The sequence below is a fragment of the Biomphalaria glabrata genome, chromosome 9 (assembly GCF_947242115.1).
Source record: "Biomphalaria glabrata chromosome 9, xgBioGlab47.1, whole genome shotgun sequence".
Taxonomy (NCBI): domain Eukaryota; kingdom Metazoa; phylum Mollusca; class Gastropoda; family Planorbidae; genus Biomphalaria; species Biomphalaria glabrata.
The window spans coordinates 2,492,625-2,508,507 of NC_074719.1; the positions used below are offsets into that span (position 1 = coordinate 2,492,625).

At 34.8% G+C, this 15,883-nt stretch overlaps 1 protein-coding gene across 1 annotated transcript in view; it reads right to left on the bottom strand.

Moving 5' to 3' along the window:
* Positions 1-10,719, bottom strand: part of LOC106061993 (uncharacterized) — an 83,916-nt gene extending 73,197 nt beyond the window's left edge. The window contains exon 1 of the mRNA XM_056040537.1: positions 10,517-10,719. The gene's annotated coding sequence lies outside the window, so the exon portion shown is untranslated. The remainder of the gene's footprint in view (positions 1-10,516) is intronic.
* Positions 10,720-15,883: the final 5,164 nt, after the last annotated feature.

Genomic DNA, 15,883 nt, shown 5'->3' on the forward strand with positions numbered 1-15,883 from the left:
CCAAGGAATCCATATTGAAAGATGCCAACTAAAAGACTAAACATTACTTTGTGCTACAACCGAAAGAGATCATGAGATCTGATTCTACGGAGCTGAAAAGAGCACACAAATAATTATATGTTTCGGATGCACGAAGATTATATGATTCGGGTTCGAATCTTGGCGAAGACTGGGACTTGGTTGGATTTCGAGATTAGGATGTCCCTGAGTCCACCCGATGATAACGATGGGGAAAGTAAATGCGATTGGTCATGACACCCTAGTTGACCATAGGCCATAGATACAAATGACCTCTAAATCATTTGCCCTATAGATCGTAATGTCTGAAAGGAGTATGCCTACTTTGCATCTTTTAGTGTACTTAAAATTCTTAGCTTATCCACACTTCCGTATATTGTACAGAAGATACACCGAAAATATTGCTATAAAGTATAAATGGATTTGCCTCCATGTTTGGGAATCCCCAATACATTCACTGATAAAAGCTTTTAAGACACATAAAGTATGTAAGGATAAATGATTTGTAAAAAACTATCGGGTCTTGTTCTGGAGAAAAGAAGATCGTGTGAAAACTCTCGCTATGTCAACAAAACCCGAGACCACCAAGTCACAAATTAAACATTGTCCTCCCACATCAGAAGACCAAATGCCCAGTTTAAACATGCAGGACTGGCCCCTCGGACTTCGGAAGACGACAAAATAAAAAAAATAAATCTCTCCAGGTGGAGGTTTAAACTGTTGAGCTCTCTGCACCGTATTCATAATTAATATAGATGCAAACTTACTAACACATATTGAGTCGTGTATTTAATGTAATCACAGAAGCATCTATTACTCAAATATTAAAGTCTTGCTTTACATTTGTATTAATCCTCTACTTGCAAAGAATACTAGCACACACTCAAGCTGATAGCGTTTATCCAAGGTTAAAGATACTAAAAATAAAGCTTATTAGCATAAGTCACTAGTACCCATGAAAGGTTATTTAGATGAACGACCTAGTTAAGTCAAGTGAAAACGTGCCCAGAAAATGTTAATTAGGCAAAGATTAATGGCAGGCAAAGATAAACAAAAAAATATTTTGTAAAGGTTCAAAAATCATAAAAAATATCAAATCTTATTGCATTACATAGTAATAGCAATGAAACACAGTTTGATGTCAACTAATCAAGTGTTGCTTTTTGGTGCAATTCAACTATGGCATACAAAGATATGAAGTTCCTAGATAAATTGTTGCAAATAACACTTCCGTGCCAGACTGTGACGCAATGGCATGGGTTTTACCTTAAGTTACACACTTTCGCGTGCATTTTCTTCAATTAAATATTGCAATTCGGTGCCTAAGAGTTCGTGAGCTTGATGACGTAAACAGATGCATGACGTCAGTGATATAGAGGGCAGCTGGAGTGCCAAACATCATGAGTTTTAATAGATTTTATTTTTATAAAACTTTTTTTTTTAGTTGGACTAAATGGCTAGTTAATTGTTACATTTATTTCGATGCTTGAGGTACAATTATTAATTGATATGTAATAACACTCAAGGTCAGTATAAACGTCTTAAGACGCGGATTTGGGATTTTTGGTCCCACGATTGCCCTCTCTAACCTCTCGGCCACTAGTGAACGAGAAAAGTGAGTACATTAGGATATCAATAGATCCATGTCCGTAGCTGGCTAAAGGGAGAGTATAGGGTCCGAAAGGAAAAGCTTTTTTTTTTTTGTAACATTTCTAATGAATTAATAGTTTTCCAATTCAAGAGATCCAGGTCCGTAGCTGGCTGAAGGGAGAGTATAGGGTCCGAAAGGAAAAGCTTTTTTTTTTTTGTAACATTTCTAATGAATTAATAGTTTTCCAATTCAAGAGATCCAGGTCCGTAGCTGGCTGAAGGGAGAGTATAGGGTCCGAAAGGAAAAGCTTTTTTTTTTTTTTTTGGTAACATTTCTAATGAATTAATAATTTTACAATTCAAGAGATCCAGGTCCGTAGCTGGCTAAAGGGAGAGCAAGAGATCCAGGTTCGTATCTGGCTGACGGGAGAGTATAGGGTCCGAAAGAAAAATCTTTTTTTTTTTGGTAACATTTCTAATGAATTAAGTGAGGGGGCGGGGTAATATTTAAAAAAAAATGAAACAGTTACGCCCCTTGGGAATAACTTTAAAGTGACACACTAAGAAGTGACTAAAATGTTTACTTTTCTCGACAACGTTAAACCCAGATTTGTTTGAGTTTAATAAACCCAAGTGGACACTGGATATTACTCAATGGTTTCAAAATCTTTACCTGAAAGGTCAATGCTTTTCAAATTCGGTCGATGTTCCCCACAGTGGCACGCGACACAAGTTACCTACCTTCCTTGAAGTCCCTGGTCAGTTAAAACGTTGACCAACTTCAAGTGTGTCCCATAGCCTTCAGACGGGAAGAAAGGGGGGTGGGGTGCGGGCATCAAAATGTCAGAGTAATGACGGGTCCACTTGTATAATGGGCAAAGACTGACGTCCCCCCAAGTCAGCTAGGGGATGAATGAATAGAAAGTGGACAGCTAGAACTGTTAAAACGTTGATTTTCCAAGTTAGTAAAGAGTTAAACACTTGACGGGGGCAGTTTGAATGACGGACTCTGAATTTCGCCTGGACAAAACCCTCCAAGAGGCTGGGCTACACGTTGAATAAAACTTAAGGTAAGGTGTAGGTCAGTCAGCGAAATGAGCTTGACCCATAACGACAAAGTATAAAATAATTAACGGTGCCATAAGAGATTCGTGTTTGGGTCAAGGAATCGATTCGGAAAAAAAAAGTGGATTATTCTACGAAACAAGAAAATACGAAAAACATGCATATATGTAACCCTACTTGGTCCGGCAGGGTTACATATATGCATGTTTTTCGTATTTTCTATACAGTCGTTTACCCCTGCAGCAGTAAATCTTTGTTCTACGAATCAAGCCTGGTTCCCAATTGAATTGGCTTTGTTAAAAGTCAAGATGAATATCATACATTATAGGCCTATTTATTTCTTGACGATATACCAGTCCAATTGAATAAACTAATTGAAATTTTAAAATACATGGGAATAATTATAGATATAACTTAAAAACAAGTTTGTCGCTGTGACTGCACACCAGCGAATGTGTCTGACAATATCCAAGCATCAAATAAAATAGCAGTATTCAGAATATAATAAGCTAAGAAAGATAATGCAACATAAACTTTCTTTCTGTTATCTTCTACAGTTTAATAATAGGACATTATTCATACACAAATCGATTGCAGTTAACATTATTTAACCCATCAATCTTTTCATTCATTAGCAGAAGCTTCGGGTGTTCCTTCAGAACTGAAGATTATTGCACCCTAGCCCAAACCTCTCAGGACGACGGGGGATGGCAGCGGTAGGGTTTGAACCGGAGACCATCGAGACGACAGCCCAGAGCGCATAACACACGACCAGGCAGCCAAAGCTATTGGCAGTTGTATAAAACAATGTTCACATTGAATTATTTAACTTTTTTTTTTTGCTTGTCAATATAGGTCAGGTTTACAAATTCGTTTTCTCGTACTTTAATGCTGAAGAGTAATATAGATCATCATCATAGACATAAATAAATATAGACTGGCCAATTAAAGAGTTTTATGAAACGAAAATTTGTGACTTGCGATTTTGTGTACTTTATTATACAGCATTTATGAGCAGTATAAAAGTTAAGTATTCATATGTATTTCAGCCACACACCTATATATATAGTAAATAAGGAGGCAGTGTAGTTTTGTTTAATCTCTAAGAATGAAGATCATGCAATTTTTCATAATTCGGAAATCCGAATACAATAGATATACATGTTTTCAAGTTACATGAAGTTACTTCCTTCGGTCAGTCTATATTTATTTATGTCTATGATCATCATATATAAAATTATAAATTTCAACTTTGTAATAATGGGCACCAGTAAATCAGCAGTGACTGGGGTAAATATCCAATAAATTAAAAAAAAAAAAAAAACACCATCTCGACTAGAGTAAAATTAAATTCCATATTAAATTAATCTGGTTTCCATATCTGTCAATGTCTATTTACCAAAAGACAACAAAAAAGAGATAAAGACGACGCGGTATACAAGCTGGCTCCCAAACAAATACCCCGCATAGTGCTGCCGCCTTTTCAACGCAGGGGAGGTAACAAAAGGTGAGCACGCACTAGTCGCGCGAGGCGGAATGTTTAAAACTCACACCCCCCTATCTTCGTTCTTATCTCCGGTGCTTCCTTAACAACCCCCCCCCACCCCATCTCCCTCCCATTTGCATTTCCGTTGTTCTTTCTTCCGCGAAGTGCACACGCACGTGCATTGAGCCGCTAAGTGGGTGCAAAGTTCACGGGGTCAAGATAAAGATCCCAGGGTTTAAATTTTAAAATGTTTTGTGTCGACACCGGCTGTGGTGGGTAACATGGAAACTAGACAGACAAAGTAGAATAGATACAGTTGTTAGATCTCAACACTTCTCTCTGGCCTAAAATCATTAACATTTTAACAATAAAACTAACAAAAAAAAAAAAAAAAAAACAGGAGGAAATTGTTGGATGGCTGGTCATGTGGTATGCGCTCCGTACTGTCGTCTCGATGGCCCAAGTTCGAGCCTTGACCGCTGTCGTCCACTTTGTACTGAGACGTTATAATCTACAGTTACGAAGGAACGTAGAACAGTAAATGAAATAAAACTTTCCACCCCCGTGACGTACACAAACACACATATATTTTATTTTTCTCTGGATTGTCATTTTGTTAAAGTAAAAGATGAGTTGCATCCCTTTGGTCGTCTTTTTAAAACGTTGATAAACAGAGAAATGGGAAGAAAGTGTGTGTGTGTGTGTGTGTGTGTGTAAGCTGTCTGTCCGCATGTATGCTGTGCTGCCTCTCTTTTAGTATATCCATCCCTGTAACACTAGTATTATTAGTTAAAAAAAAAAAAAAAAAAAAATAGTTTTTTTTAAACTTACTAACACATTGGTTAATTTTGTGGTTCTTATAATTTGTGTACGCTTCAATGACTTATTTCAAATATTTGTATTGACTTGACAGTATTTTGTATATTTAACCTTCAATGTGTTGTATATTCTAATGTCCAATTGTGGTTTTTTGGTGGTTTTTTATTTTTCATTGTTAGAAATTGTGGCCCAGACATCCAGCAGGGGGACATGAGATACCAAAATGTAAACTCTTCATCCAATTTGAAAGTGAATTAGTTTTTAGTCTTATTTATTTATTTATTTATTTTAATTTATAAATTTAGCAAAAAGAATGGAGTCATTTTATAAATATAACATAACATAGTGGCACAAAAAAAGTGCATTCCCATTTTACCAAATTTCTCTCTCCTTAATCCTTGTGTTTTATTTTCCAAGGGATACAATTGCTGAATTACCTACACCTACTAAAAATAAAATTTATTTTCAAATATGTGAATATTATACAAAAAAGACTTGAATACACAGGTATCATTAGATAACAAATACCGGTAAATGATGTGATTTATGATTTTTTGCTGGTTAAATTAAAAGAAAAACAACCCTGTGAAAAATTTCAGAAACATTGTTATACACTTATATTAATCTTGAATCCTCCAGAGTCATGATACCAACAAACAAACCGTAAAGACTTGTTAAAATATGTTATGCAATACTAAAAAAAAACACAATGATCCTCCTTAATAATAAGTCCTATATAAATGTCTAGATTGTCACTATCCAGTATTGACACATTTTTTGCAGTAACAATTCCAAAAATAATTTTTGTGGCTCCTTTTTTTTTTTCTTTTTACGGATATTTGTTAATAAGCAAATTTTCTTTTTAACCAAAAAGTTTTTAATTTCTTTTTATTTGGCTTAAGTTTAATTTTTTTACAATTGAACCATACATTTCTTTCCAGGCTGTCATAAAATGAAAAAAAAAAAAAAAAAGCTAGTTCCTAAAAATATTACATGTATATTTAATAATTAATTAATTTTATTAAATAAATCGTCAGCATTTTTTTAATTATACATTTTGTATTGTATTAAATTGTACAGGCAAGTAGTACTTATTAATTCATTAATGTGAATTTTTCAAAATTCAGAACTGGAATAAAAAAGAAAACACTGTGCTTGTATGGATCAACACCATAAATAGAAAAAATAAAAAACTGCTCATGGGACTAGATTATATAGTTGCAGACTCCACAATGGTTGAAATAATGCATAAAAGAATTGAAGCGGCCTTAATCAAGAGGGAAAAAAAGAAAGCTGCCCTGTCCGCTAGCCCTAAATCAGAGGCATACACATGTGGCAAAGTCTGCCGTTCTAGAATTGTCTTGATTAGCCACAGCAGATTCTGCCCCGTCTCAAGATTAAGCCAAAACCAGTGACTCTTTTGGGTGCATCCAAAATTAAAATTGTGCATTGGTGACCCCCAATATGGTAACAGTTCTAAATAAGTGTTTTTTATGAAGGAATTTATTATGTGCAATTCAATTGATTGTTATTGTGAATTTATAAGTTTGCTATTACTGCAAGATAATACAGGTTTGGACCATGACACAACAGTCCAGCGCACATAACACTAGACCAGATAGCCAAAACAAAAGTTTATTTCTACATAACTACTAAATTAAATTATCTGATGACCTCTTTTTCCAGGGGCTGACCTTGTATTATTTGAAAGGTAAAACTACAGAGAAACCGAGTCTGCTATCCTCTGGTGAATGTTGGTCAAACGTTAGGGAGTTTGTTTCATTATAGGGTCAGCATAAATCAAACATGAGATCAAAATATATTTATATTCATCTCCCCACAAATTGTACATCCTTAAATTTAGAGTTGCTGCTATTGTTTTTGGTGCTCTAAAAGTCACAGAAACGTAAACTACTATTTATGAGTTTAACATCACAGTCACAAAAACAAATAGGCACAAAAAAATTATTTGTGCCTTTGATCAAACTGTAACTTACTGCTGTGAATTTCGCACCTAATGTTAACAAGAAACTGGGGTAAGAATGTATATCTTGAGTGCTATCATACAAATTGTTTTCTCTAAGTATGTATTTTTTTTGTAATGCACAATTGTAAAACAAATTTCTTCATAGATAATAAAGATTTATATGATTATAATTATTATTATGGATTTAGATCTAAGTGTAATGGTAAAATTTGGTTTTCTGAAAACGTATATGCATACATACGAACTATTTTTACACCTTTACAAAATCTTTATATATATATATATATATATTAATTAAGTTAAGGTACACATTTTATTATATTAAATGAATATTTAGTAAAAAGTCTTATCTTGTATAATTATGCATTACATAAGAAGCAGATGTATCATTATTGTTTGCATAAACAATTTTAAAATGGTTTTAAAGGCAGTTCAGTTATTTAACAGTGGAGAGGAACCCAAATTATCCACAATAATGTGATCTGTGTAATGCACTGTGAATACAGTTTACACAAACATTCTTTATTCTCTTTTTTTTATTTTCAAGCACTATTGAATAGAATTTTTTAAAGAAGAAATATATATGTATATATATATATTTATATAATAAAAGTTGTACAAGGCCTAAAAAGATTTGTTATAACTTATTTTAAGCCTTTAACAATCTTATAAATTACAGACATGTTACTTCAAAAAGAGAAGCTATTTCCATTCTAATGCTCTTAAATTAGGAATATTTTCCTCCATCCAAGTTGGCACCCTCATAAAAAGGCTTCTCTGAGGGCTAGCATTTATATGGAGGCCATTGCAAAGGAGAGGAATGAAGAGAAAGACTAGCTAGTACAAATCCCATTCCTTGTTGAACTTTTTCAAGCCACTGATGTGATGGTACATAATGGAAGAATGGACATTCTCACCACGAAGTACTCAGCATTCTGGGAAAAATTGGCAGGAACTGTCAACCATGCAGATGAAATAATGTTGTATACCAGAGTTTTTCAAAACGTGTTCCACAGAACACTAGGGTTCCACGAGGCCTGAATATGTGTAAAAAAAAAAAAAGCAAAGTGTCACACTAAATACTCAGAACGTACAAAGTGTTCTGTTTTGGAAAAAGTTTGGGAATCACTGTAGTATACAACAGGTGATCACAGGGGGATGTAACTCTCCTAAAATTTTTCTTAGAAAATTTAAAAACATATCACTTTATATGTCCCTCTGTATGCCTATTTTAAAATGCTGCTTTATTATCAGAAATACAAGATAGAAGTTAGACATGCATGAAAACAATTAATTAATAAAATAAAGGTGAGATTTGCTTTTTTTTTTTTAAGTACCTAAGTAGTTTGTTTTTTTTTTTCTGTTTGTTCTTCAAAGAGTAAAATATAATGTGTATGCTAGGCCAATAATTAGATAATATAAAAAAAAAATCTTGACGTCTAATTCACTGGATTTTGACTTCTCTTGCGGAGGTGTTTGGACCAGGCACCAAACCCATCCATAGTTCTCTACTTCTATTGGCTGAAATGCTTAGGATACAGCATCCAACATTTATAAGTAACAAAAAAATGTACAGTTCCTACTTATATAAATACTTTACAGCATGATAAAATGTCCACACTAAGACAAGTGTTTCTCTGTTGATGAAACTTTAAAAGTTATGGGACCATGTTGTTTTTTTTTTAGTAAGGCGGATGCATTTTTCAGGTCAATAAGGTGAACCACAGGTATACTGTTCCATCTCTCCTTTACCTACCCTCTCTATTACCTTAATAGAAGTATTTACATGCATTGAATCTACTTATAATAGGTTTTATCCATTCAGAGTCACAGACATAAACTAAGGCTTTTTTTTAAATCTGGTTTTAGTTTTATATATATATATTATATTTATCAATTCAGTGTTGCAAACCCAGTAGCAACCTGCATATTTTTCCACATATGACGCAGGCAAAGCCATTTTCTGCTGGGGGTTTATTCAATTTTTTTTTATGTTTTCTGAGCCTCACTTCAACAAGGGCTTTTCTTTACAAGTAAAGTTCCCATTTTGAAACCAAGCACTTTACCACTCAGACTCCTGGCTTTTCTTTGGGTCTCAATATATATACACATATATATATTTCTATAGCAAACCAAAATGTTAAATAAAAATGTTTTTTTGTGTACATGTTGGTAGATTTATTAAGTTAATAATGATCTGGTCTAAACAAAGAAAAAGGCACATTTCTTATTGCAATATATGCTAGGACAAATTTGTACAAGTGCGCATTAGAGCGTGGAATGGGTTGCCTGAATCGGACAGAAAAACCAACAACTTGAGAGATTTTATACCGAGGATTAACCTGCATGACTAGATTGTAGATAGACACATGGACATATGGCCTAATTATCTTCTCTTCTGAAGCAACATCAGGCACGTTTGGATTACGGTGAATATAATCTTTAATTCTAAATACATCTAAAACATGCAAAGACAGTATTAAGTGACTACTACAGTGTGACTGTCTACAGTCTAACTTGATCTAAATCAAAGTCCAAAGTCAAAGTCAAATTAAGGCTTCTCAAACAATAAATATTAAATATTTATCCTTGAGTGCTGTTTAACAACAAGAATCAGATGGTTTCAATCAATGAGCTTAACCCAAGAAGTGGGGTTAGTTTTCAACCTAATTATTTACAAGATCTAATTTTATTGAATTTAAGGTAGGCCTATATTGCGATCGAATCCAAAGATCTTGAGATTCTAGACCTAGATTTATATTTATACATTTTTATATTATGCTGTCTATCTAGAGTCTAGATGCTAGGCAGTGCTAGATGATAAATCTAGCAATAAATATCTAGATATAGTCTAGATCTAACAGTTACACTGTACAGTTGCATAAGTCTAAATTTAGAATCTATAATATTATTAGAGTTGAATTCTAGATGAACAGATTTTTAGAGTTTTACAAGGTAAGGTTTAAAAGTACTAGTGTCTCTAAGTAGTCTATTGAACACAAACTCAGACTAACTCACTGTGACTGTACAGTAAAAGTAACACATTTTTCACTGTATTACTAGATCTATATGATATATATCTAAATCTACTAGATCTAGATTGTCTAGATTCTAGATCTACTAGACTAGTGGATAAATGATAAGTGGACAGTACAATGAAAAAGTGACTACTAGATCTACAGTGTGACTGTCTACAGTCTAACTAGAATGTTACTAGATCTAAATCTAAGTCCTAAGTCTAAGACTAAGTCTAAGTCAAAGTCAGTGTTGAGTGTAACTGTTAACTGTTAGAACTTAGATCTACTGATCTAGATTCTAGCATCTACTGGCAACTACTTGAACTAGCAGTTACTAGTCTAGATGACAGCCTAATTTACGAAACACATTGCCCAATGACGCCAATGTGTCTATCAGGCCTAGCGATGACCAGCACAGCAAGATAACACCCCTTCCACCCCGCCCCCTCCCGTACTACTGCCTCTCTTTTTCAATCAATGGCTATGAACAAATAATGAATAACACACCAAGAAATTGGGGGAAAGAACACTCACCTGGCTGGCCTCGCAAAGTAACGAAATAAAGAAAAGTACGGTTGTCCTTTAGACTAGATCAAGTCTAGAAATAGTACCACATTATTAACTTTCATAACCTTAATATTATTCCAATAGAGTCGAATTGAATTCTTTAAAAATTGTCAACAAACAAGGCAGGTACACAAAGAAGTCGGTTCGTTGTTTAGCAGACGAAACCACACTTCCGCTTTTCGCTTGGTCAATTTGTATGGACCGCCTCGGAGTGACGTCACGACTCTTTCACTCTTTTTTTTAGGTCAAAGAACAAAAAACGTCTGATAAAAGAATAATGGACATTTTAAATGGGGGAAAAAATATTTTAGGCCCTTTTTTTTCCCGTAAGGTACTTGACCTTCGCTGCTTGATCTGGTATGGGGACAATGCATTGACCAGCCTTTGTAATCCCACCAATAGCAGATTTGAAGAGTACAGTGATGGCATTTAAAAAGTCGAGTTGATAGGCTACACCACATCTGCATGCATTAGATTTTAGAATCTAGTTAAGAAATATGCGGAAAAACAGCAACTATATTTACATCAAGATCTAGATCTAGAAGTTGCCTAGATCTACAATACATCTATATGCATATGAACATAAAACAGAGGTTATGGGGGAAAAGAAGAATGCTACTATTTCTTCCTTTAGATATTTAATTTCAGAATCAAACAACATATTCTTTAGTTTTGCCGTATCTAAGAAAGTGAGGACCCTAGCCATTTTTTTAAAAGACTTAAATTGAAATAAATTTACTAAATTACTATTGTGTTAATTGGACCTATTTATATTTAGGTGGTCAATTGTAGTCAAACTGAATTTCCATTGATTGGACCAATAAAAATTATTTCTTATTTTATCCCTTAGATCTAAAAGTATTTTAACTTTTAATAGATTTTTCCTTCTATTATATTTTGTATGCATATTTTGTAAAGTTTTTTTTTTAGATTGTGCCATGCCCTTTTTGAGCATTATGCGATAATGTTTACACTTTCGGATCTCATAGGACCATAGAGCACTACAATACTCTATGCACCATTTTCTTGTTTGGCATTAGCAATATGTAAATTTGGAAAGTTCAAATCTGCTGTTATGTCTGTTAATACCAACCCTGTTCAACTTTAAGCATGTAGTTGATTGACACGTGTATTCATATCTTGTGAGTCTTTGCTGCTTTGTTGTATGGGGATATATTTTTCTATCTGGTCTTGTGTAAGGTCAGGTCTTGATGAAGTTGATATTAACGATACTATCATATTTATGACAATATTTTTACACAATAAGTGATGCTGTTTTTAATGTGCTATGTAGGTCACATCATGTAGTTTTGTCGTTTATATTAAGCATTTAAAATTCTCGGAAATGGTGAACATCTCAGTGAATAATTTGATAATTTGTTATAGAACATAACTGACCTATGTGAAGACTTTTATTTCCCAAGCGGAGTCAGCTGCAATGACCAATTCATATGGGCCTCATCCATCTTTACCATGTTAATCTATAGATGGGATGAAATTCTAAAGCCTTGGACGATTCCAATACAAAGATAGTGAATCCGAGCGTTAAGCACTACCTAATCTGGGCTTAATGTTTGGTCTCAATAGCTCTGGGTACACCGCTAGACCGTATTTCAAAGGAAATCTACGACTCCATTCAGTACGAGTGAGTATCCAAGATCACTTAGCAAAAGCGATTACCGATTGGCCGTCTGTTATAAACTAGTAGAGGGCTGAATACAAAAGAATTATAATTAATTATAATACCCGGTATCTAGACCATTCGAGATTAAAAGCCAAATATTAACAGAATATTTGAAGTCCACATTTAAAGCATTGTGGTCAAGTAGATCCAGGTTTTTTGATCTCGTCAACTATAGACTTAAAGAACACGACAGAGATTGAGGCTGTGAGGCCAGAATAATTCAGTGAGAATGATGACCAAGTCCACTTCACCTCCCGCTAATGGGTTGAGTATCCATTGGCTTCGTCCACGACTCCAGTTTTCAGATAATTTGGGAATAGGCCTACTTATAGATGTATCAGTGCTTTTTTTTTTTTTTTTTTTGTAAAAAGAAAAAAAATAGGTGCCGGTGATGGATAGCCTAACTTTTAACTACTAATAAATTAATATTAAACGTTAAAATGCAAGAAAAGTAATTTTTTACCCACATTGAAAAAGGTGCCGGTACGTACCAACATTACATCGGTTTAGAACAGTGATTCTGAGTTTGTGCTCATAAGGTAACGTAGCATTCATTAATTGTGCATAGGGCCACCAAGCAGCTTCCTCCAGGCGTCTTGGTTCTGGGCGAGTCCCTCCAACTGTCCCCACGTCTTTCACGCCTGCTTGACATCTGCTTTCAAATCGCGGTGCCATGTATTCCTGATAGTACAGTCTTTCTCTTTCTTTGGGGGTTCCAGGATATTGCTTGCTTTGTCACCGACACTAGCTAACCCTAATTTGACCCTCCATCATACAAGAATTCGGTACCACAACACCATCTGCACCTTTTGGTAGCAAGGTTACTGGCCTTCGTTGACAAATATTCATTTGGATGTAAAATAAAAAATATCAAGTTGATTACCAACAAATCTTATTATCTTATAAATTACAGAAGTTATTTCAAAAAATAAGATAATTACGTCCTACGCATTTCATGGGTCAATCTAGCCATGCTTTTTAATCAATGAGTTAAACTCTGCTAAGTCGTTGGTTTTCCTGCATGATTCAGGCGACATAGTTTTACAGCGACATGACAAGGCCTAAATTTGATGTTGGCGAGGTAGGCCTAAATTTGTTGTGGGCGAGGTAGGCCTAAATTTCACGGGGCTCTCTACTGACAGAGAAAGATGAATATTAAAAAAATAATAAACATTACCGGTTTGTCCAAAAAAATTGGATAGGCCTAAGTACCGATAAATATTTATGAAGATTTCTTTCAATTTTGTTTGTATCTTTTGAAGTTGCTGTCTGAATTTGCTTTAATGAAATTTGCTAAATTAAGTATTAATTTTTTGTAATTCTTGGAAGACAATGTTGTAACCCACTCGCAGACCTGGGTAAATCCCTGTTTTGAGATGTTGTTGTTGTTGTCCTTGTTGTCGTTGTTGTTGTCGTTGTTGTTGTCGTTGTTGTTGTTGTCATTGTTGTTGTCGTTGTCGTTGTTGTTGTTGTTGTCGTTGTTGTCGTTGTCGTTGTTGTTGTTGTTGTTGTCGTTGTTGTTGTCGTTGTTGTTGTCGTTGTTGTTGTTGTTGTTGTTGTCGTTGTTGTCGTTGTTGTTGTTGTTGTCGTTGTTGTTGTCGTCGTCGTTGTTGTTGTTGTTGTTGTTTTTTAAATTTGCAATAGTTGATAAAAAGAAGCTGAAATGTTAAAATGTGTACTTCATAACTAATAATCTTTGATCCGTGTTGCTTATTAGCAGTGGCACAGGTTCAAGAATATGATGGCACACCCCCCGCCTCCATTTAATAAAGAATGACAAAAACTTGACATCAAGTAAGCTTCAGTAAATGCTTTTAAAAAGTCATTCCTGTGTAGTGTTATGGAGTGTGTGTGTGTTTGTGTGTGTGTGTGTTTCCAAGGTAACGACGAAAAAAGGGAGCATTAAGTTTTGGTCTTGGAGAATGATGAAATCATGACAGGCTCTGCAATTGAATAGGAATACAATGAGAACGGCAGACGACTCAGAGATCTTGGAGAGTAAAGACGTGCTCTCTTTGTAGTGAGTTTGATTTTGTTTATAAAAAATGTTTGACATGTTTCGGATGTTCCTTCAGAGTTGAAGATAGTTTACCTCCTAGTCCAAACCTCCCGCAGGACGACGGGGGGGGGGGGGGTTGGGAGCGGGCAGAATTTGAACCCTCGACCATCGATAAATCCGCACTACAGTCCAGCGCGCAAACCGCACGACCAGGCAGCCATCATTCCATATTATTATTACTAAATGTATATATCATTTCAAGTTGTATCTGTGTATATTGTTTAAAAAATACATTAAACGTGTTTTAAAGAAAGTCTTTAAATGTTTTAATTCTAGTTATTAAATGCTCGGTGGTTGAGTGGTTAAGCCCTGGGGTCCTGGGTTCGAACCTCGATGAAAACTGGGATTTTGAATTTCGGTGATTTTAGGGCGCCCATGAGTCCACCCACTCTAACCTGACTTTAGTTGGGGAAAGTAAAGGCGTTTGTACGTTGTGCTGGCCACATGACACCCTGCTTGTTAACCGTTAGCAACAGAAACAGATGACCTTAACATTATCTTCCCTATAGACCCCATGGTCTGAAAAGGTAACTTTGAGGGTTGAGTTGTAAAGCGCTTGCCTTCCGAACCGGGAGTCCAGGGTTCGAATTCTGAAGACTTTTTTTTTTGTTATTTCAAGGTCTTTAGGGCGCCTCTGAGTCCATCAAGCTCTAATTATTTGGGGGAAAAGTTAAGGCGATTGGCCATTGTGCTGGCTACATGCCACCCTCGTCAACCGTTGACAACAAAATCAGATGACCTTTTCATCATCCCAGTCTCCATCAGGATTCGAACCCAGGAGCCACCCCAACTCGGAAGCCAAGGCTCTATCCCTCAACCACCGCGCCTCCTGCTCTTTCTCTGTACGTTGATAATTCATAGTGTAAGTTGATAATTCATAGTGTAAGTTGATAATTCATAGTGTAAGTTGATAATTCATAGTGTAAGTGGATAATTCATAGCGTAAGTGGATAATTCATAATGTAAGTTGATAATTCATAGTGTAAATTGATAATTGATAGTGTAAATTGATAATTCATAATGTAAGTTGATAATTCATAGTATAAGTTGATAATTCATAATGTAAGTTGATAATTCATAGCGTAAGTTGATAATTCATAGTGTAAGTTGATAGTTCATAGCGTAAGTTGATAATTCATAGCGTAAGTTGATAATTCATTATGTAAGTTGATAATTCATAGCGTAAGTTGATAATTCATAGCGTAAGTTGATAATTCATAGTGTAAGTGGATAATTCATATCGTAAGTTGATGATTCATAGCGTAAGTGGATAATTCATAGCGTAGGTTGATAATTCATAGTGTAAATTGATAATTCATAGTGTAAGTTGATAATTCATAATGTAAGTGGATAATTCATAGCGTAAGTTGATAATTCATAGCGTAAGTTGATAATTCATAATGTAAGTGGATAATTCATAGCGTAAGATGATAATTCATAATGTAAGTTGATAATTCATAATGTAAGTTGATAATTCATAGCGTAAGTTGATAATTCATAGCGTAAGTTGATAATTCATAATGTAAGTTGATAATTCATAATGTAAGTTGATAATTCATAGTGTAAGAGAATAATTCATAGCGTAGGTTGA